Below are 22,292 nucleotides of genomic sequence, written 5' to 3'. Positions count from 1 at the left end.
AACAATAATCAGACCAGTACAAGCTATGAGAGGAAAAGGGTCACTTTTGATCCTATTCCTATGACCTACGCAGAGCTATATCCCTCTTTGATAGAGAGAAAACTGATCACTCCACGTGACCCACCGGCTATACCTACCAACCCTCAGTGGTGGTATAAGCCCAGGCTACATTGTGTTTATCATTCCGGTGCCCCCGGACATGACGTGGAAAATTGTTACCCACTGAAGACCAAGGTTCAAGACCTTGTGAGAAGTGGTATCTTGTGTTTCGAGGACGTAGGTCCCAACGTTAAGAAGAAGCCATTGCTCGAGCATGGGAAATCTACTGTCAATATGGTCCAGGGCTTCCCTGGTAAATATAAGGTCAAATAGGTCAGCCATATCCGACAATCACTAGTCGAGATGTGGATGATGAAGTCAATGTGATATCACCAGTGTTTTGGATCCCAGAGCCTGTTGTCATCCGATATGATGGCAGCAAACAGAAGGCTTCTCCCTCTTTGATAATTAAACCAGTTGGCCTTGTGCCATATTTTTCTGATAAGGTTGTCCCCTATCGTTACAATGTTGTGGCATTGGAAGATGGGAAGGAGGTGCCCCTACCCTCTACCTCTGTTGTTAATATCGCTGATGTCAACGGCCTAACCCGTAGTGGTCGCGTTTTCTCGACTCCATCGAAACCCCAGGATGACGTCAGAAGGGCTGATATTGTTGATTGCGCTGTTCGTCCGGTTGGAAATGCTGTTGTTGCTCCGAATCTGGCACTTGTTGCTAATAAACATGCCGCCGCTGTAAGAACTCATGTCCCTGCTGGCCAGAATGGCACAATGAAAGAAGACTGTGATGAGATGCTAAGGCTCATTAAGAGGAGTGAATACAACATTGTAGATCAGCTTCTACAAACGCCATCAAAGATCTTTGTGCTATCTTTGCTAATGAATTAAGAACCACACCGAGAAGCTCTGTAGAAGGCGTTGGATGTGGCGTATGTAGACCATGATGTCACAATAGAACAATTCGATAGTATTGTTGCAAACATTACCGCTTGTAACAATCTGAGTTTTTGTGATGCTGATCTCCCCGAGGAGGGAAGAGACCACAATTTGGCACTTCACATATTTATGAGCTGCAAGGATGATGCCATGTCTAATGTGCTGGTAGACATTGGATCATCACTGAATGTGTTGCCAAAGTCCACTCTGGCTAGATTGTCATACCAGGGGCCTCCCATGAGACAGAGTGGAGTGGTGGTAAAAAGCTTTTGATGGATCCCGCAAAACGGTGATTGGTGAGGTTGAACTCCCATTCAAGAATGGACCAAGTGATTTCGAGATCACTTTTCAGGTCATGGATATCCATACATCATATAGCTTTCTGTTGGGAAGACCATGGATTCACGAGGCAGGCGCCGTGACATCCACCCTACACCAAAAATTGAAATTTGTCAAGAACAAAAAGCTGGTGGTGGTAGGGGGAGAGAAGGCTCTCCTGGTTAGCCATTTGTCTTCCTTTTCTTATATAGACGCTGAGGATGAAGTTGGAACGCTGTTCCAAGCTTTATCTATTGCTGAGCCTTCTAAGAAATGAATTTCTTCATTTGCGTCCTACAATGATGCTAAGTTGGCCATTGAGCATTGCACAACTACTGGTTTGGGACAAATGATCAAGATAGAAGACAATAAATCCCGGGATGGCATAGGATATTCTTCTGGCGTTTTCAACAAGCATGGGTTGTTTCATAGTGGTGGTTTCATCCACACCGTCAAAGACGAGGAAGCTGCTGCTATTGTGGAAGAATATGCTGAGGAGGATTCTGGAAACTTTATCATCCCTGGAGGGGTCTACAATAACTGGGTCGCTGTTGATGTTCCAACAGTCGTCCATAAGTCAACGTAATGTTCGCTATTTGTTTAAAAACCCTTCTCACATGCCAAAAGGAGGAGTGATGACATTGTTGGCTCATAAATACAATGATATTTTCATTCAGTAAATTCATGTTAAATGTTTTTTTTTCCAATTATTTTCACTTTTTTGCTTTTTGCATGAAATTGGTGATCACATAAAACCCTAAAAAATAGAATAAAATCAATCTTTTCATCTGCATAATGATTTGCCTTGCTTGAATTCTAAAATCTCTTTTATATCCAAAATCATTATGCAGGTTGATCAAACCCATTGAACATAATAATCCAACACCATCTCCCAACTTTAAGTTCCCTGTGTTTGAGGCCAAAGAAGATGATGTTGAAGAGATTCCTAACGAGATTACCCGTCTACTTGAGCACGAAGAGAAGATCATTCAGCCACATCTTGAGAATCTGGAAACAGTCAACTTGGGGTCTGAGGATTGTGTTCGCGAAGTGAAGATTGGGGCACTCCTAGAAAAATCTGTAAAGAAGGTGTTGATTGAGTTGCTACAAGAATACGTCGACGTCTTTTCCTGGTCATATGAAGATATGCCTGGTCTGGATACTGATATCGTGCAACATTTCCTGCCTTTGAAGCCTGAGTGCGTGCCTGTGAAGCAGAAGCTCAGAAGAACTCATCCTGATATGGCAGTGAAGATTAAAGAAGAAGTTCAGAAGCAAATTGATGCGGGGTTTCTGGTGACTTCTACATATCCTCAATGGGTGGCCAATATTGTGCCCGTGCCTAAGAAAGATGGAAAAGTCTGAATGTGTGTGGACTATCAAGACTTGAATAAAGCTAGTCCGAAAGATGATTTTCCTCTACCACACATTGATATGTTGGCAGACAATACAGCTAAATCAATGTCTTCTCTTTATGGACAGATTTTCCGAATATAATCGGATTAAAATGGCACCCGAGGATATGGAGAAGACAACATTCATCACACCTTAGGGAACATTCTATTATCGAGTGATGCCCTTCGGTTTGAAGAACGCCGGAGCCACATATCAACGAGTTATGACTACCTTGTTTCATGATATGATGCACAAGGAGATCGGGGTATATGTTGATGATATGATTGTGAAGTCAAGAACGAAAGTTGAACATGTAGAGCACTTGTTGAAGCTTTTTCAACGTTTGAGGAAGTATAAGCTTCGTTTGAATCCTAACAAGTGTACATTTGGAGTCCGTTCCGGCAAGTTATTGGGCTTTATAGTTAGCGAAAGAGGTATTGAAGTTGATCCTGCCAAGGTCAAAGCAATACAAGAGATGCCTGCGCCCAAAACTGAGAAGCAAGTCTGAGTTTTTCTTGGCCGCTTGAATTATATTTCCAGATTTATATCCCACATGACTGCCACGTGTGCACCGATATTCAAGCTCCTCCCGAAAGATCAGCGTCATGATTGGACCGAAGATTGCCAAAAAGCCTTTAACAGTATCAAAGAGTATCTGTCCGAGCCTCCAATTCTGTCTCTGCCTGTGGAAGGGAGACCCTTGATTATGTATCTGAAAGTTCTTGAAGACTCAATGGGTTGTGTCCTAGGTCAGCAAGATGAAACAGGGAAGAAAGAGTACGCTATTTACCACCTGAGTAAGAAGTTTACTGATTGTGAGTCCTGATACTCAATGCTTGAGAAAACATGTTGTGCTTTGGCTTGGGCTGCTAAGCACTTACGCCAGTATATGTTGAATCATACGACTTGGTTCATATCCAAAATGGATCCGATCAAGTATATCTTTGAGAAGCCTGCTTTAACTGGGAGGATTGCCCGTTGGCAGATGCTGTTGTCTGAGTATGATATTGAGTATCAAGCTCAGAAGGCTATTAAAGGTAGTAACTTGGCTGACCACCTGGCGCATCAACCAATTGAGGATTATCAATCAGTTCAGTATGAATTCCCAGATGAGGAGATTCTGTATTTGAAAATGAAAGATTGCGATGAGCCTACGCTTGATGAAGGGCCAGAGCCTGATTCCCGATGGAGCATGGTGTTTGATGGCGTTGTTAATCAATATGGAAATGGCATTGGGGCATGATTATTACTCCTCAGGGCACACATTTTCCTTTTACAGCAAGGCTAAATTTCAAATGCACGAATAATATGGCGGAGTATGAGGCCTGTATTATGGGATTGGAAGAATGTATTGATCTACGGATCAAGCATCTTAATGTTTATGGTGATTCGGCCCTTGTCGTTAATCAGATTAAGGGTGAATGGGAGACGAACTAGCTTGGCATCATCCCATATAGAGATTATGCGAGGAGCATTTCAACGTTCTTTACTGAGGTTGACTTCCATCATATACCTCGAGATGAGAATCGGATGGCAGATGCACTAGCTACGCTTGCTTCGATGATCGTGGTGAGACTCTGCAATGAAGTCCCCAATATCACTGTGATGTGCTTGGACAGACCAGCTCATGTATTTGCAGTAGAAGAAGTGAAGGATGATAAGCCATGGTATTATGACATCAAGTGTTTTCTTCAGAGTCAGGTTTATCCGCCTGGGGCATCTGTGAAAGATAAGAAGACTTTGAGGAGATTATCCGGCAGTTTCTACCTCAATGGCGATGTGCTTTATAAGAGAAACTTTGACATGGTTCTGCTCAGATGCGTAGATAGACACGAAGCAGACCTATTGATGACTGAAGTCCATGAGGGTTCATTTGGTACTCATTCCAATGGACATGCCATGGCAAGGAAGATGTTGAGAGCAGGCTACTATTGGTTGACAATGGAGTCTGACTACTGCAAATATGTGAAGAAATGCCATAAGTGTCAGATTTATACGGACAAGATTCATATCCCCCCGACACTTCTGAATCTGATTTCATCACCATGGCCTTTCTCTATGTGGGGAATTGACATGATTGGCATGATAGAGTCGAAAGCATCCAACGGTCACAGGTTTGTTCTCGTAGCAATTGATTACTTCACCAAGTGGGTTGAAGCAGCATCGTATGCAAACGTGACCAGGCATGTGGTTGTGAAGTTTATCAAGAATCAACTCATATGTCGTTATGGTGTTCCAAACAAGATCATTACTGATAATGGATATAACTTGAACAACATGATGATGAAAGAGTTGTGTAACGAGTTCAAGATTGCACATCATAATTCTTCTCCTTATAGACCCAAGATGAATGGGGTTGTTGAAGCTGCTAATAAGAACATCAAGAAGCTTATCCAGAAGATGGTAGTTACGTACAAAGATTGGCATGGGATGCTTCCATTTGCTTTGCATGGATATCTCACATTTGTTCGCACTTCAACAGGGGAAACCCCTTTCTCCCTTGTATATGGCATGGAGGTTGTGCTCCCAGTAGAGGTGGAGATCCCGTCAATGAGAGTCTTGATAGAAGCCAAGTTGACTGATGCTGAATGGGTCCAGAGTCGTTATGACCAACTGAACTTGATTGAAGAGAAGAGATTGACTGCCATGTGTCATGGTCAGTTATATCAGCAAAGGATGAAGATAGCCTTTGATAAGAAGGTCAAGCCCCGTGTGTTCCGAGAAGGTGACCTCGTGCTCAAGAAAGTCTTGTCTTTCGCGCCCGATTCCAGGGGCAAGTGGACTCCAAACTATGAAGGTCCGTATGTTATTAAGAGTGCCTTTTCAGGCGGTACTTTAATACTTACAACCATGGATGGGGAGGATTTCACTCGTCTTCTGAATTCAGATGCAGTCAAGAAATACTTTGCCTAGAAATAAAAATAGAATTGTTCGCTAGGTTGAAAACCCGAAAGGGCGACTTAGGCAAAAATGAGCGTCTCGGTGGATTGAAAACTCGAAAGGGCGATCCAAGAAAAAGTTAGAGACATAAAAAATGAATATATATCCCGCTAGATTGAGTACCTCAACCTGGGGCAATCTAGGCAAAAATTAGGGATTTGGCAAGTAATTGCATCCTGACAAGACTTTGTTCTACAATTGTCTTCTGTCAAAGATTCTCGCTCAGTCATCATCAACTGAAGCTTCAAATATAGTGGATTCAGGGTTGGTGGAGAAATGGTCATTATGTTCAATGTAGCCCTTTTCCAATATATATCACCAGTTTCAAATTTGTAAAGATCCATGGAGTCTTGCCATTTGCAGACTACCATTCCATCAAATAAATTTGAGCCTTTATCCAATTCTTTGCACTCTTATTTGTTTCTATTCAACAAATATTTTGCATGTTTTAATTGATAAATATCATTGTTTTAAAATAAATAAAATTTTCATAAATTGTTTTTAAACGAAGTGAACATTCACAATGACAAAAAGGATAATGAGGACATCTTCGAGTCTTTCCCAAGGATAGTATGATCTCCAAAAGGGTAAGACATTTGGTCATATCCCAAGCATACTTGTATCCTCTTCATTATCTTTCAGGTTGTCTTCTCCCGCAAGTGCAGAAGAAAACTATGCATCACCAAATCCCCAGAGAGTTTGGAATTTAGCCTTAATCTTCTAACTCCTCAGTAAGGTTGGATTTAGCATTTGTGTTATCAATTATATGGTTGTCATCCCTTGTGTGGATTGACCTAAAATCCCTTATAGATTGATAAATTGAATATGCTAATCTTTTCGAAGAAGTTGGTTTTTCCCTCACTTCAAGTTAGAAATCTCCCCGCCAGAGTGAGCAGGAAATCCCCAACGTAAGCGGAATTCTCATCAAGTTTGGTTTGTAGCTTTTCCCCTGTAGACTTGTCTAATTTGATCTCCAGCAGATTTGCTCCTCGATCATCCTCAGCAGGGTTGATCCCACTTTTTACTCCTCAGTACGGTCGTCAGCAGTGTTTCCCCAGTGGAGTTGTCTAATCAGAGCCTGTTTGTTATTTTCCTCCTGAGTAGAGCAGGTGTTGAAAATGTTTATTTTTTATCCCCAACGGAGTGGTGTTTCTTTTCTCCTCGGCAAAGACGATTTATCTGGCAGTGCAAGGAAATGCATTGGTTTTGAAACTTCTTGATCGGTGGTTGTTCCCCACAGAGTTTCATTCTTTCCCCGGATAATTTCCCCATTAGAATTGCTTCTACAACGAATGGTATCCATGTTCAGTCCCCAGCAAAGACTTTGCCCGATTTCAGATTGACGTTGGAATTTCTGAGGAAGATGTGTTGATTCTTTCCCAGCGGAGTGATTAATTCTCCTTTCCCTACAGTGATCATTGTTTCCTGGTATTTGTTGCCCCATCAGATTGGATGTTCTCTAGTGGGCCTGGCTTTCTCTTTTAAGAAGTAGTACCGGATGTTTGTCCATTGATTCTTTGACCTGTTTGTGTTAGATATGTCTGTTTGTCAGCATTAATCATACATAAGCCACGCATATACATGCATAATTATAACATTCAGATATTCATGTTGCATTCTTTGCCATATATATTTGTTTGATATTTCCTGCTATTTGGTGATATATATTTCCCCAAAGCAGATGTTTGTGTCTGATCTCTCCATATAGAGTCAGCCCCATAGGCAAAAAGTATCTATCCTTTCTTCCACATTCCCCATTGAGTTATGACCTCGTGGATGATTGTTATTTCGGTTTCCTCCTAAAGTATGTATTGGGATAGAATTTCTCCCCTGAGTTATATCCTCATTGGGTCGAGTATTGTTTCATGGTGTCTCTCTAGTTTGTTCCTAGACTGACTACTCTCGTTATTTCCCATGCACTTCCCCGTAGTTTAGATGAATGATTCCTCAATAACCAGTAATTGTCCATCTTTTCCCCGGCGGAGTTGTTTGGCCTTCTACCCAGTAACCGGTGGTCGTAAGTCCTATTTCTGTGGTTTTCTACCCTCATACCGATAGTTATAAACCCCATTTTAATCCCCTCGCAGAGTTAACCCTTGATTGTTGTTCATCCTAACCGATGACGGTTACTCTCTTCTGTGGTTTTCTACCCAGTAACCAATAGATGTAATCCCCTCTTTGTTGGTTATCTTTATCCAATATTCGGTACTGATATTCCTTCACCCTTTTGAGGATATCTCCCAGTAACCGGTGATATATCTCTTGGATAATTGCTCTGGTAAAGCAATTTATCACCGGCGAGTCATCTTTCATTTACCTTTGTTGGTAATGATTGTTTCTCCCCTTGATTGGTCATCATTTTATACCTAGTATTCGGTATCCCGATGTCCTTTCTTTTCGGTCGATTTATCCTTTATTAACCCAGTAACCGGTTGTGGATGATCTTCCATGTGAGTATGTTATCTACGTTCTGACGGTAATAGATGATATATCTCATGCACTCTTCAGTCGAAGTCTTTTTTTCTTCCCCGATCGAGTAAGATTCGTATTTCCTTATGGAATCGAATACCCATCCTGTAATCGAGTTTGCTTTTTCAGCCCTCCTTTCGGATGACGAGTGTTTTGGGTATCCCCCGATTCACGCCTGGTTGGTCACCTATTATATGCCCAGTAACCGGTATCCCTGGTGTTCCTTCCTTTCTGCTCCCTATTATGACTTTTTGTCCCCTGTGGAGTCAGATTCTCCTGAGTCGAAATATACCTTTTTAGGCCTTCCTTCGATTTTTGGATGATTGATATCTCTCACCCTTATACCGGTCTTAGATATTCATTCTCCCCGAGCATGTTGCTTTTCTCACCCTTATACCGGTGTTTCAATCACATGTCTCCTTGAGCTTATTACCCAGTAACCGGTAATACCTCATTCTATTGTTTCCTCAGCTGAGTCCTCTTTGGACATTCCCCATCGGAGTCCCTTGCTAGATTTTCTCAGCCTGAGTCCGGGTTTTATTTGAAGTGTCCTTTATGGATAGTTTTTGCTGTATTGGCATATTCCCCAATACATGCATCTTTGCATCAGCTCGAGTCTTTCCATTGATTTATTTTCATGGAATTCCTTCGTATCTCTCAGCAAGTGTTAAGTCCTGACCTGCTCACGCATTTTTATCCCCTTTACTCACCAGAGTCTCTGTCCCATTGAGTGTGTTACTCATATGGATTTTCAGTTTCTCCTAATTTCTTTTTCCTTTGTGGACATATATCCCCACAGAAGTATTACCTTTTCCACACATACATTTGCATCATGAGGTCTCTTAGGGATCAAAATTCGTCTCTTTATTATTATTTAAGCACATTCTACCTCGTCGAGACGAAGATTTTAACCTTCACTTCTCTGGCTAGAATGACCTTAAATAGGGGCATCTGTAAGACCCTAATTTTGACCCAAAGATCCCTCATGGCATCATATCATTGCATTTTCATTTGCCTCAAGGATCATAGCATCTTGACTCCTGACCTTTGGGTGGGAACTTTTGTGAGTTGGTTTGAGATCACCAAGCATGCTTGAATTGTATATTATTGCTTTTCTTATTTTGTTTACTAACCAAAAGCATAAAAATATGTCACTAACATCTTTGGTTTTGTAGCTTGAGCAATGATAAGATCTGAGGCTCTTGGGAAACCCTATGCCCATTGAAGTGGCCAAATGAAGGTGAAAGCAAGCATGACAATGGTTCCCAAAGCTCTCATCCATTAAATATGCCTCCCAAGTATCTCAATTCATCATTTTGATCAAAGCAAACTGTCATACTCCGATTTTGGTCCTGAATTTTTTTTCATCTTTCATTTTTTCATTTGGCACTTGGCCTAAAGTTCATTTGCATACATTCATGACCAAAGTCAACCGTCCATTCCCAAATCCGTATTGTTTCGATTTTGATAAACAATTGTCATTATCTAGGCCTTTTCGATCATGGTGCTTTTAATTACAAAATGGATTCTAATTTAAGTTATTTGACTTTTTAATTTTCAATTTGATTTTAATTTCAAATTAAGTCTAATTTCAAATTTCAATTTAATCTTAATTGTTTTTTTTCTAATGATTCAAACTCTAATTGATTTTAATTTTCAAATAAATGTTAGAATTGATATCAAGTTAATTTTAACAAATTATAGATTAATTTGATTTTAATTGGTTTTATTGGTTTTTTTTTATTTTAAATTGACATTTAGATTAGTCTTGGATTATTTCTAAAATCCATATCCATTTTTATAACCAAATATCCACTTATCCATTAACCCTTTTAAGAACCATGACCATCAAAATTTCCTAAATTTAACCATGCCATACGTATCCCAAATCATTCAAGAAGACAACCATTACAACAATTCCCTATCCATGATTCCAATTAATCTAAAATATAAACCAATGGCCATATAACTCACACATTTTCAATTACATAAACCACAAATTCATTTCATTCAAACCAAGTTTGTTACAACCATTTTTTTTATGTAAACGTCATAAGTTTCAGACACTAGATAACCATTGCATTTACCAATTTCATTCCAATTCCAAAATACATTTGCGCTCAAAGCACATAAACCACAAAACCATGACATTACACAACCATTACAACATTTCCATAAATTACAAAGTCATGTTCCAAATTACATTTCACAACATTTTCTTACAAGCTCATCATATTACATAAACCCTACAAGTATAATCCTAATGAACAATCAAAGCTCCATTAACAAGCCAAGCCATGCGCTCAAAGCTCCATCAAGAATCCAAATTCAAGCATTCCAATAATTCATTCCAAAAAAAAAGTTCGACAACACATGATAACAAATCAATATCATAACAGAAGGTTTCAACATCACTTTCCAATTCCTAACAGACTTCACATCTCTATTCCAATTACAAACCCAACTCACATACCGCATCGCCGAGTCAACCTGCCAATTCAAACCATGAGTCAGCATTGCATAGCAGGCCAGCAACTGTTAAACATCATAACAGAAAAAACAATACACAAAAAAAACAAGCAGCAGACTAGCATTCCGGGTGATGCTGCAGAGAGTACAGGTTATGGCATCGATTGCATGCTTGATGGAACTAAAAGGAAACTTGGTCCACATCTTATAAATAGTCCCAAATGTTGTTATGGTTAACTAGAAGAGTGAGTTATACAAGTGGTTACCATCTGTGACATGCATTTTTTTTGCTGGAGGGAAAGATTATCGATCGAAATTATTTCATCAAGTTTCTGCTCTGAAGTTTAACGTGTTGGTGACTACTTAGGAGTTCATCATGTATGACCGGGCAAAACTTTCAAAATTGATTGGAAGTACATTGTGATTGATGAAGCACAAAGATTGAAGAATAGAGATTTAGTTTTAGCACTGACCTCAAGGATTGATAGGAGGTGTGTTAAGAGCTCTTTGGTGTCGCCATGGTGCCCTATGCTTCGTACAGGATGATGTCCCACAACAATCTTCCACTTGGCAGTAGAATCCCTTAATGCTGTTTTAAGATTTGAAGAAATGTTAGTTAACGATTATGCAGAGGTTGGTTCATATATTGAATTGACATGTCCGATAAAAGAATTACTACCAGTGTGAACAATAAAAGATCTTTGGCAAAACCATTTGTGATCAATATTCTGAAGAATTGGATTTAATTGAGCTTCGAGCAACAGGTCCATGCAACCGAGCTAACCCACATCCTGCACTAGTTCAACATAACACAAACACGAGCAAGCAAGCACCATGATGCAAACCATGTTGTATTGGCCACGAATTCTTAGCCATTTGCCTTCAGCCTGCCCTAATCGTTGGTCAAGGAGCTCCATGACAGTTTAACCATTATTGGTGTCGCAGCTTATGTCATCTTGCTTTGCAACAGCATCACACCATCATTATCATGCAGGAAATGGCCATGGATTAGTCCTGCATCCATTAGTACCTGTCATAGCACAACCAAGCTTAGTCATTTCAAACAAGTTTTCAAACCAAGGCACATCAGTTAGGCATAACAAATGCAGCCACCAACATCTTGTAGCTAGCATGGAAGAGTGCAGAAGGAGTCGTGTGCAGCAGAGGTTTCTTTCACCAAATGTTCCTGTATCCACATTGTGCACACCTTTTCCAAACAGCATGATTGCCAGACCTGCAACCAAAGGATTGAACCAAGTGATTTGTAAAGCATTGATCACACCAATGTAACCCTACTGCAGTGGATGACAGTAGGATGAATGCCTCACCTTGATGCAGCAGTAGGCTTAACATAACAGACATGGCATGAATACACCTGGTATTACACGACTGCATACGAATGTTCATCAAGTAACTTGCAGCAAACCTAAGGCAGTCTATGAACCTGCACAACAGATGACCTGCACACAAACATACCAAACCAGCTAGACACCATTATCACGGCAAAATGAAGCAACCTACAACAATCCATAACACTTCAGTTACTTCCAACTTAACTAGACACCATTAAAACCAATAGGCTAGAAAGAACTAATTCCACCAAGGCCGTGTGAAAACCGAAGTTACCCATGATTGTTCTAATTTTCACTGCAGTAAAACAAAAAGCAATTAGCAAAGGCAGTAAATTTCGAAATAACCCAAAAGGGATTGAGACAAAGTAGAGGAAGAAAGTGCACGGTTTGCATTACCGTTTCCGAATTTAACATCAAATAAGGCAATCCAAACTGAGCACACCGGAAGGGTTTCGCAGAGATACCTGTTTCGATCTCCATAAGCCAACCTGAAAACCCTAGGTAGTGAGTATAAAAGGGAACGAGCGTTTGAGCGAGAGGAAGAGGCGACCACCACGAAACCCTAATTCGAAAACAGAAGACAAAAACCCTAAATTCGAAAACGGCGAAAAACCCAGATTGAAACGGCGAAGGAGAAGAACTTCAAAGAGAAAGCTTTGAGGTAAAGGAGGCAAATCCAAGCCTCACTGTCACTACCGAACCACCACCGAAGGTAAGCTTTATTGTTTGGATTTCTTTAAAGCCATGGGTTTGAGCATTTGGGGTAAGGGTAGGGTATCGTGAGAGATGACGGTTGAGAGATGATGAGAGATTGAGAGAAGGGAAGCGGTCTTCGTGAGGAAGACGAATGGTATTTTGGGAATCTGTTTCACGATTCCTCCGTTTCGCTTTTCTTTTTATTTATTTTAAAGGCATTTAAAACTTGTTTATAATTTAATACCGTTTGGATTTTTCTTGCAATTTGTTATTAATTTTTGCCTGCTGTTATTAATGATGATTAATTTTTGCCTGCTGGTATTAATGATGATTAATTTTGTGTTGTGATATTTATCATGATCCATGCTAATATGTTATGGATGTATAATGGATATTTTGTTTTGTCTTTCTTCTGGAAATGAATAGTACACGAGATAATTATTATTTTGGTTTTGTGCACTGTCACGTGTCGAAAGGAGAGTGAATAGTTTTGAAATTTGAAAAATCATTTTTCTCTTTCTTTACCGACTGAGCGCCGGTTTCCATTCTTCTTTCCAAGATTTTATCTTTTCTTTATTTAATATTGAATTTATAATTAGATTTTAGTTGATTAGATAATTGGACCTTAGGCTCAACCTTTTTTCTATACTCCCAATTTATATGTGTACCCTATTTATTTCTTTTTATTATTTATTTTTTTCTTTTATTTTTATTTTATTGCTTATCTATTTGATAAATTTTAATTATTAATTAATCAATTATACTTCTATTCAATTATTAATTAATCAATTATACTTCTAATCAATTATACTTCTATTCAATTTTTATTTTTTTTTATAATAATCTTAGTTAATTAATCGCCTTTATTTTATAAATAGATTGCTGCTTAATTGTTGCCACTATTTCATGTGCTTAGTTGATTATGCATGTCTATATTATCTCACACATGTAAATAATTATATTCAATTCACTAAACTTTCGATTTTAAATTTCACTAACTTTCCATAGTTTCGACATTTAATTCCATTTCCTCTCATTAGAATCTAGCATTCTGGTGGGAACTCAGTTATGTATAGAAAATTAATTCGATATACATATAAAATCATAAAATTAATTTTATCCCTATAATGTATTTTTATTTTTAAACTATCTTTACAACCCGATTAATTTCCTTTTCTTAAAACATGAAAGAAGAGGACCATTCGAATCTTGCATTCCGGTGGGAACCCTCGAATAATCTGTCCTGAGCCTCGCGTTTTGAGTTAACTGCTCATTTTTTTCTTTTATTTCTTAAAACATTTAAATCAAATTATTCTTTTGTTATTTATTTTACAAATAAAAATAAATAAATAAATACATAGAAATCATAATAGTAAAATCACAAAAAGAACTTTCCATTTTTCCTTGTATTTTAGATTATGTTATAACTTTTTTTTTAAAAGTTAATTTAGTTATTTTCATTATTATTATTAGATTATGTCATAAATTTCAAAAAAATTAAGTTCAATATTTATTTTTTATTATGTCATAAAAATCAAAAAAGAAAGTTTACCATTTATTTTTCATTTTGGATCATGTCATAAAATATTCCAGAAAATTAAGTTTACCATTTATTTCTAGATCATGACATAAAAATTCATAAAAAATAAGTTTAGTATTTATTTTCTTTAAATTCTAGGTCATGTCATAAAATTTCCAAAAAAAGAGTTTACCATTTATTTTATTTTTAATTTTAGATTATATCATGCAATATTTCAAAAAAGAGGTTTACCATTTATTTTCTTTTAATTTTAGATTATATCATAAAATTTCAAAAAAAAAGAGTTTACCATTTATTTTATTTTTAATTTTAGATTATATCATAAAATTTCCAAAAAGAGTTTACCATTTATTTTATTTTTAATTTTAGATTATGTCATAAAAATATTCCAAAAAGAGCTTACCATTTATTTTCTTTTAATTTTAGATCATATCGTAGAAACTCCAAAAAAACCTACCATTTATTTCTCTTTAATTTTAGATCATGTCATAAAATTCCAAAAATAATAAGTTTACCATTTCTTTTATTTTAGTTCGAGATCATGTTATAAAAATCATTAAAAATTAATTTAGTTATTTTCATCATTTGTTTTAGATCATGTTATAAAAATTACTAAAAAGATTAATTTAGTTGTTTTCATCATTATTTTAGATTGTTATAAGAAATATAAAAAAAAATTAATTTAGTTATTTTGGTTATTATTTTTAGATTCTGTTATAAGAAATTTTTTTTAAAAAAATATTTAATTTAGTTATTTTCATCATTATTTTAAATTATGTCATAAAAATATAAAAAAAATTAATTTAAATATATTTATTATTATCATTAGATTATGTTAGAAAAAATAAAAAGGTTATGTTTAATTTATTTTTTGTTGTTGTTATAAAAAAGTATTTAATTGTTTTATTTTCAGATTTTTTTATAAATAATATGCATATGTCTAATATTAAATTGGTCTTATTCTCTCACTTTATTTTACTAGACATAAAAGAATATAATTGTATTTTTCGTCAACCTAATTTCTTGCTATTTTCTCTAAATGTTTGAATAACTATAGAATTATTATTTTCATATAATATCATTTTCTTTGTAGTTTTATTTATTATTGTTAGAATATTACGAATAAATAATTAAATAAATATCTAGTATTGATGTTAACTAATTAATAGAATAAAATACTTATGACTACTTTCTTAAACTTTGATCCTACCCCAAGTTATACATTTTAATCTGATTAATTTGTTTCTTATCCCAATTAAAACGCTTTACTATTTAAGTTAAAATATTAAAACATTTTTTGAATAACTCAAAAGAAGTGGACTATTGGAATCTAGCATTCCAGTAAGAACCCTTGAATGATCGGTCTTGAACCACGCGTTTTCATTTTTTCTAAAAACACATTAATTAACTTGGACAAATAAGGGTCGTTGGGACCTCGCATTCTGATGTAACCCTTTGAGCAATTGATTCTTATCAAGCGTTCGTTTTCCATCAAACAAATTTCTCAACTAATTCGAATGAAAAAGGACCATTGGAATCTAGCATTCCGGTGGAACCCCGAGTGATAGATCCCGAGGCTCATGTCTCGTTCTCATCAAATATCCGTCTTTCCAAACCCAAAAAATATATACTTAATCCTTATTCAACACCTTTTCAATAAAAATGGAAATGGAACATGGTGTATACCGTGCACTCCTGAGATTAAGATTCAAGGTGGATGCCTTACCTATCTTAGCTCTCGCCATCGTCTAAAATTATCAATGCGGTTTCTTCAAACCCCTTTCTCAATCAAAACCTAAAAAATGCTTAATCTTTATTAAACACTTTTGCCAATAAAGATGGAAATGGAACATGGTGTATACCGTGCACTCCTGAGACTAGGATTCGAGATGGATATCTCGCTCATCCAAGTTCTCGCCATTACTCAAAATACATTCAACCAATCAAACTTTTTCTCGCCGCCGTGTGACTAATCAAGAAAACCTTTTTCATAAACGAAAGATATATTGTCTTAAGGTGATTCAAAACAATGTTTCGGCCACGATTGTTGAGTCGAGATAAGTGACGTTTTTCCGAATATAGATTTGTAAATCCATTCGATGTGTGGTATACGTTCACTCCTCATCTGTTTTGGGTAAAACAATGTTTTCATCGATTAACACAATATAGCTTTCGCTAAAATCGACCAACAAACAAAAATTTTCTACCCAGAACTACGTAAGCCTTGACTTTTCTATTGAGATACGTAGGAGCAGGATTTATAAATCTTGTCAGGATTTATAAGCCTTGACTTCTTTATCGATATTTCCCCTTTCCTTTTTAGGAATAAATAAAGTTCGGTGGCGACTCTGTTTAGTCCATCATTTGCGAGCGTGCGATCGCGCTTCGCTTTAAGTCGTATCCCCATTTTTCGAGGTGCGACACAAACCAAAGGGCTTGAGGTTGTTTCTCAAGGAAACCCTAATTCATATGTTCATCAACTGTGCCTTGCCCATGAAGCAACCTCAACCCATGATCAAATAAAATCAAGGGAAGTTCTTTCATTCATCATTTCATGCATATTTGAGCTTATTTGAGTGTCCTCAATCATCTATTCATCAAGATTTGAGACATGGACTTAAGAAGTTGATCAGTCAATTCATCTGACTATTTTGAAGTACACTGAGACCTAAATTTTGATGTGTTTGTCAAATGAAGATGACCCCAAGAAAAAATATGTTATTAAGAACCATATGAACAACTTTCATGTTCATAAAAAATTGATTTGAAGCTTTGAAGGTCATCATCCATTTCAAAACCATATAGGTCATTTTGACTGAAACCCTAATTTTAGGTCAACTTCCCAAGAGCATAACTCATTCATTTTTCATGATTTTGAGGTGGGATCAAATTCATTGGAAATTTTAAGATGTCTACTTCATTTTTTATGTTGAGAAAATTTTCATAATTCTAAAAGAAACACATGTGATAATGCAAAACATTATAGGTCACTTTGGACTAAAGGCATTGAAATGTGAAAAAGTCCAACTTCAAGTGCCCATACCTTTCTCATCACAAATCCAAATGATGCAAAATTTGAGTCCAAATTTATTGCCTTGAAACGATCTACAACTTTTATGTTTAAGGTTTTGTCATTTAGAGCTTGTATCATTGAAATAGAGGGGTTTGAAGTTGATCATTTTTGGAAATTTTCACATGCACATGTTTTGCACCTTGCACTTCATGATCAATTTTCACCAATTTCCCAATTCCAAATTAAGTTTTGCTCAACATAACAATTAATCCTCATGTCAAGAACTTTCCAACCATTAGCCATAAGGCTATGTTTTATTTTTGAAAATAGCATTTTCGAAGAGAAGAACATTTTGGTGCATTTTTGGAAATAAGTTGAAAACACATTGCATAAGCTAATTGCATCCATTTTGCACGACCATTCCATCATGTTATGATCTCGGCTTTCCAAACCAAGAGGAATTAGGCCCTCCATGCGCCTGTACAGGCCCATGCATGAAGGCCCTCTGCATTCATGCACATGCTTTGTTCATGCATTGCAGCTACCATTTGCTATAAATAAGTGCACAAGGCTTCACAATTGAGCAACCTGAAGGCGCCTGTTATGCTGCAAGAATCCGTCCATAGCCTCACTTAAAGGAACTCTCTCTTTCTTTTCAAATTTTCAGATCTGAATTTCAACTTCATTGGTTGAATTTCAGACTCATAGTTCCTTAACCTTGCTTCATCTTCATCCTGAGATCATACTACAAGCAAAAGCTTTGAAGAATCGTGCTCTCAAGATCCACATTTCAGAGGTGGATATCCAAACTTATTTTCTTCGAAACTCTTTGTTCATAGCTAGTTTCCTGCATTTATTGGATTGGCTGAAGTCCTCTCATCAGAAGCAATTCATTTATGCTTTGAATTTTGAAATTCCATCAAGTTTCAGTTGAACACCATATTTTTCAATCTCTGATTCCTCTCTCCATGGAAATCTAGAGTGGAAACAGATGGCACAGGGGTGATGTACATCACCCCAGCTTTCCATTGCTATATAGATCATGGCATTTGGTTGAGGTTGCCATGTCTGCAACTCTCACCGGCGTTGGAGGTCTCACCGGAGAAGACGGTGGTGTACACCACCGTCCCAACTCTAGATCAAATCCTGGCCATGCGATCTCATTTTCAGATCTAATATGGATCCTTCATTGTTATGACTTATTTAATGGCAGCGTGTTTCGCATTGACTTGAGTGTATGTTGGACGCGCGCATATGATCCATGTGATGTGCCAGCTTAATTAATGAGCTCCTGATCCAACGCCCCATGTTTTTTCTTATTTTTCTTTTATGATTTTAATTTTCATTTTATTTCTTTTATTCCATTTCATTTCAAAAAATCATATCTCACTCATTATTGGTCCAAAAAATGTGAGACCAATTGCATTATTTCTCTTTTAATTTCTAGTTTCTAAAAATGATTTTTAATATTTTTTATTTTATCATTTGATATTTTTTATGAATTTTCTCTTTTCTGGTTATTTTTAATTCATTTTAAATAGTTTTTGATATTCAAAAAATACAAAAATATTTTCTTAATCTCTTTGAATGATGATGGATCTATGAAAAATATTCTCATCAATTTATTAATTGATTTGAGATTTATTTGAGATTTTAATTCAATTAGGTTATTTTTATGCATTTTTAATTGATTAAATATAGTTTCTGACCTCTAAAAATGCTGAATTTTTTTGTCAAACTTTGTTTGACCTTGTTAAACTTAGGATGATCCATTTGGACTTTTCAAAGTTGATTTGAAATGGATTTGAAGTTTGACCTTTAATTGTTTATTTTAATTCAAGTACTATTTTAATTTTGAAAAATACCAAAAATATTTTATTTGTTTCTTGACTTCTAAGTTTCATTTTGCTTCTGTTTACTAATGTTTGACCTTGATCCCATCTATCTTTGGTCAATGTATGTTGATTACTTCATTTGATTTCCATTAATGCATTTTCTTATTCATCTTCTTCTTCTTCTTTTTCTTTTTTTGATCAATGAGTTAAAGATTGGTGGTTAGCCTTGATGTATGGGAGGTTTAACCTTCCTTGATTCAAATATAATTCATCTTGATCATAGATAAAGTGAATGGCTTTGCATTAAGGATAGGTTGCTTCCTAATCAAGCAAAGAACCTAAATTAATACAAGATCACTTCTCATCTTCTTTTGGCATGGCAAGTTGTAGGACCTTGATTCATTAATCAAGATATCTAACTTGTGTTGTTGCCTATATTTTATTGACCGGCTCAGATAGGTGTGACTACTACATTAGTCCACTTACGATTGCTTAACATAGCGCTAAATTGCCGTATGGCACACTAACACTAACCATTAACCATTAACATTTAATTCTTGCACTTTACATTTATCCAATTTACTATTCTTGCACATATTATTCATTTGCTTTTACCCTTTGCTCATTTGAGCACATGTTTATGTTAATGCAATTTGCCTTTTGCTCACTTGAGCATATAATTGTGTATATACTATTGTGCTTGTGTTTTGTTTTGATTGTTGTGAACCAAATACAAAATGGACAAAAGGACTTAGAATTTATGACATTCCCTATGCTAATGGAGTCAAAGAGCAACTAGGCCTCATGCCTTTAGAGTGTTATAAATGTCAAAGAGCAACTAGGCCTCATGTCTTTAGAATTCTTAATGTTGAAGATGAATTGAAAGGACCTATTCTCTAAACTCCCTCTTGTCTATTCTTTGTTTGCATTATAGAACTTTTTGATGTGTGTGCTTTTGTGCTAGGGATTCCAACTTGTGCTAGGGATTCCAACTCAAACCAAAGGATTCAAAATATGGCGCATCGAGGGTTAACATATCATTGGTGCAAAGTATTGAAGATGATTCACAATCATCTATCAACAGTTTTGGATAAAGAAGGTTGACCAACCTTAAGTCCATCTATAAATGATTTGAGATGAGGAAGAAATCATCAACCAAGCAATTCAACTCAAAACATCAAGTGATCATCAAAAATCAAAATAAAATGAATTAATAATGATTTAATAAAAGAAAATAAAAGAGAAAATGTCAAAGAGGGGTCAAAGCATCAGACAAAAGTCCAACAAAAATAGGGAAGATCGACAAAATTAAGAGTGAATTGACCTCAAAAGTTGGGGTTAAAAATATTTGAAAATGATTAAAAAAATACAAAAGGCAAATTAAATGGATAATATAATAAAACATGTATTAAACGTAAAAATGATTTTTAAAAAATAAAAAAAATGGCATGAGCTAGAAAATATTTTTATGGAATTATGGGGAAAAAATTGGATTAAAAAATAATAAGGGGGTTATTTAAAATTAATTTTGGAAGAAAAGAGAATAAAATGAAATAAAAAGAAATTAAAAATAATTTGAATCCAACAGATAGCTAGGTGGCACGTTTTGATTGGAAGAAACATTTGAAATTGGCTTCATTGCGCGTTCACACCTTCATCTTCAACCTCCGGATTTCCAATCTTCCAACATCATGAACTCGTGTTTTTAACATGAATCAAACATGCATTAAATTAAGAAACATCTTATCGTTCATGTCTCCCTGCATCAGAGCAATTGATTTTCTTTGAGCATGGAGAATTTGCTCAAAAACTCAAAGAACCCTAGTTCTTCAAAGTAAAATTAAAAGGTGAATACTGAAAATAAATGCCAAGTAGGTTAGGGATTTTGATCAGTGGAACAATGAGAAGAGTGTCGTAACTTGTTTGCTCAAGGTTGTAACTTGTATCTACCTGTATGAATGAAGCTTCAGAAGTCAACAATGGTGGATCCGGTAGCTAGGGAGCAGAAGGATTCAGACCAAGGAAATGCTTCAGACACGCTAAGACGATGCCGATGGAGAACTAAGGGCAAATAAATGGAAGGAAAAGAGCTTGAATCTAAAAAGTGTTTGACTGGTTATCTGAGGTATCGACTTCAATGATGGCAGGGTTTTCTTGGCTTTCAAAGCTTGAAAATGAAGGAAAAAGCTTCCTCTATTTATAGGAATGAGTTGGGATTCAAATACGTGTGAATTGAGTCTGAATTCGTATGAATTGACTTGGAAAATTTTAGATCCCGATCATGTGAAATATTGGTGCCAAACTCGTGATTTTGGAGCTTCTCATGTCCTTTCAACTTGTCTTCAGATGCATTTGGTCATGGGTAATTGGTTTGCACACGTGAGAAGTGGTCCCAAGTTGATTTGTGCATGATTCTACATTATAGGTCACTGACCAAAATAGAGTTCAAGTCATCAAGTTCAGGCATAGGCCAAATATAATTCACTCGTGCGTTTATTTTATTTTCTTTAAGCCAAATGATCACTTCATAGAGTAGATAATATGCAAAAATAATCAATCCAAAAGGAGCTTTTATGTGAAATTTGTAGGCTTGTGAAGTTGAGGTCGTGACCTGAAAAATTGGGTTGGGCAATTGGTCAAGCACTTTGCAGTATGGTTGGTCATTTTGAGGTCCTATGTTAATGATGTCATAATGTGTGATTCCCTCGTGATTTTTTATCCAAACTTGGATAAAATGATATTTGACATAAGCTTAACAAAATGCAAAAAGAACGGGTTCAAAAGAGTGCTTGATCTGAAGATAGCAATGGTGGAAAGTAAGGGTCATGGCAAGGTTTTGGCCCATTTTGGCAACTTTGTCCTTTGCACAAATGAGGTCCTTAATGGATGAATGGATGTTTGAACCTTGAATAAAAATTTTAGAGGATACCAAAAGGAACATTTGGCTCAAATAATCATGGCATTTGGATAAAAAAATTGAAGGAGTTATAGAGTTTGGACCAAAGGCATGGAATTAGATCAAGTCAACTTGCATCCTTTTTGCACACTTGATGTTTTATTGCATTTCAAGCCATGATGATGATGATGATGGAATATGCATCCCTTGATTAAATATTGGTTAGGGCTTAAGTCACCTTGGAGATAGCTTGAAAATTGAGTGATGTGGCGTGGAAATAAACACATGGACCACCTTTGAATCACATGGAGCAAACTTGCATTTCCCTTTACCAACAAACCTTGTTCTTGCCTTGATTTGAAGCATGATTACCTATA

The sequence above is a fragment of the Lathyrus oleraceus genome, chromosome 5 (genome assembly GCF_024323335.1).
Source record: "Lathyrus oleraceus cultivar Zhongwan6 chromosome 5, CAAS_Psat_ZW6_1.0, whole genome shotgun sequence".
Taxonomy (NCBI): Eukaryota; Viridiplantae; Streptophyta; class Magnoliopsida; order Fabales; family Fabaceae; genus Lathyrus; species Lathyrus oleraceus.
Note: the sequence above shows the minus strand (reverse complement) of the source record.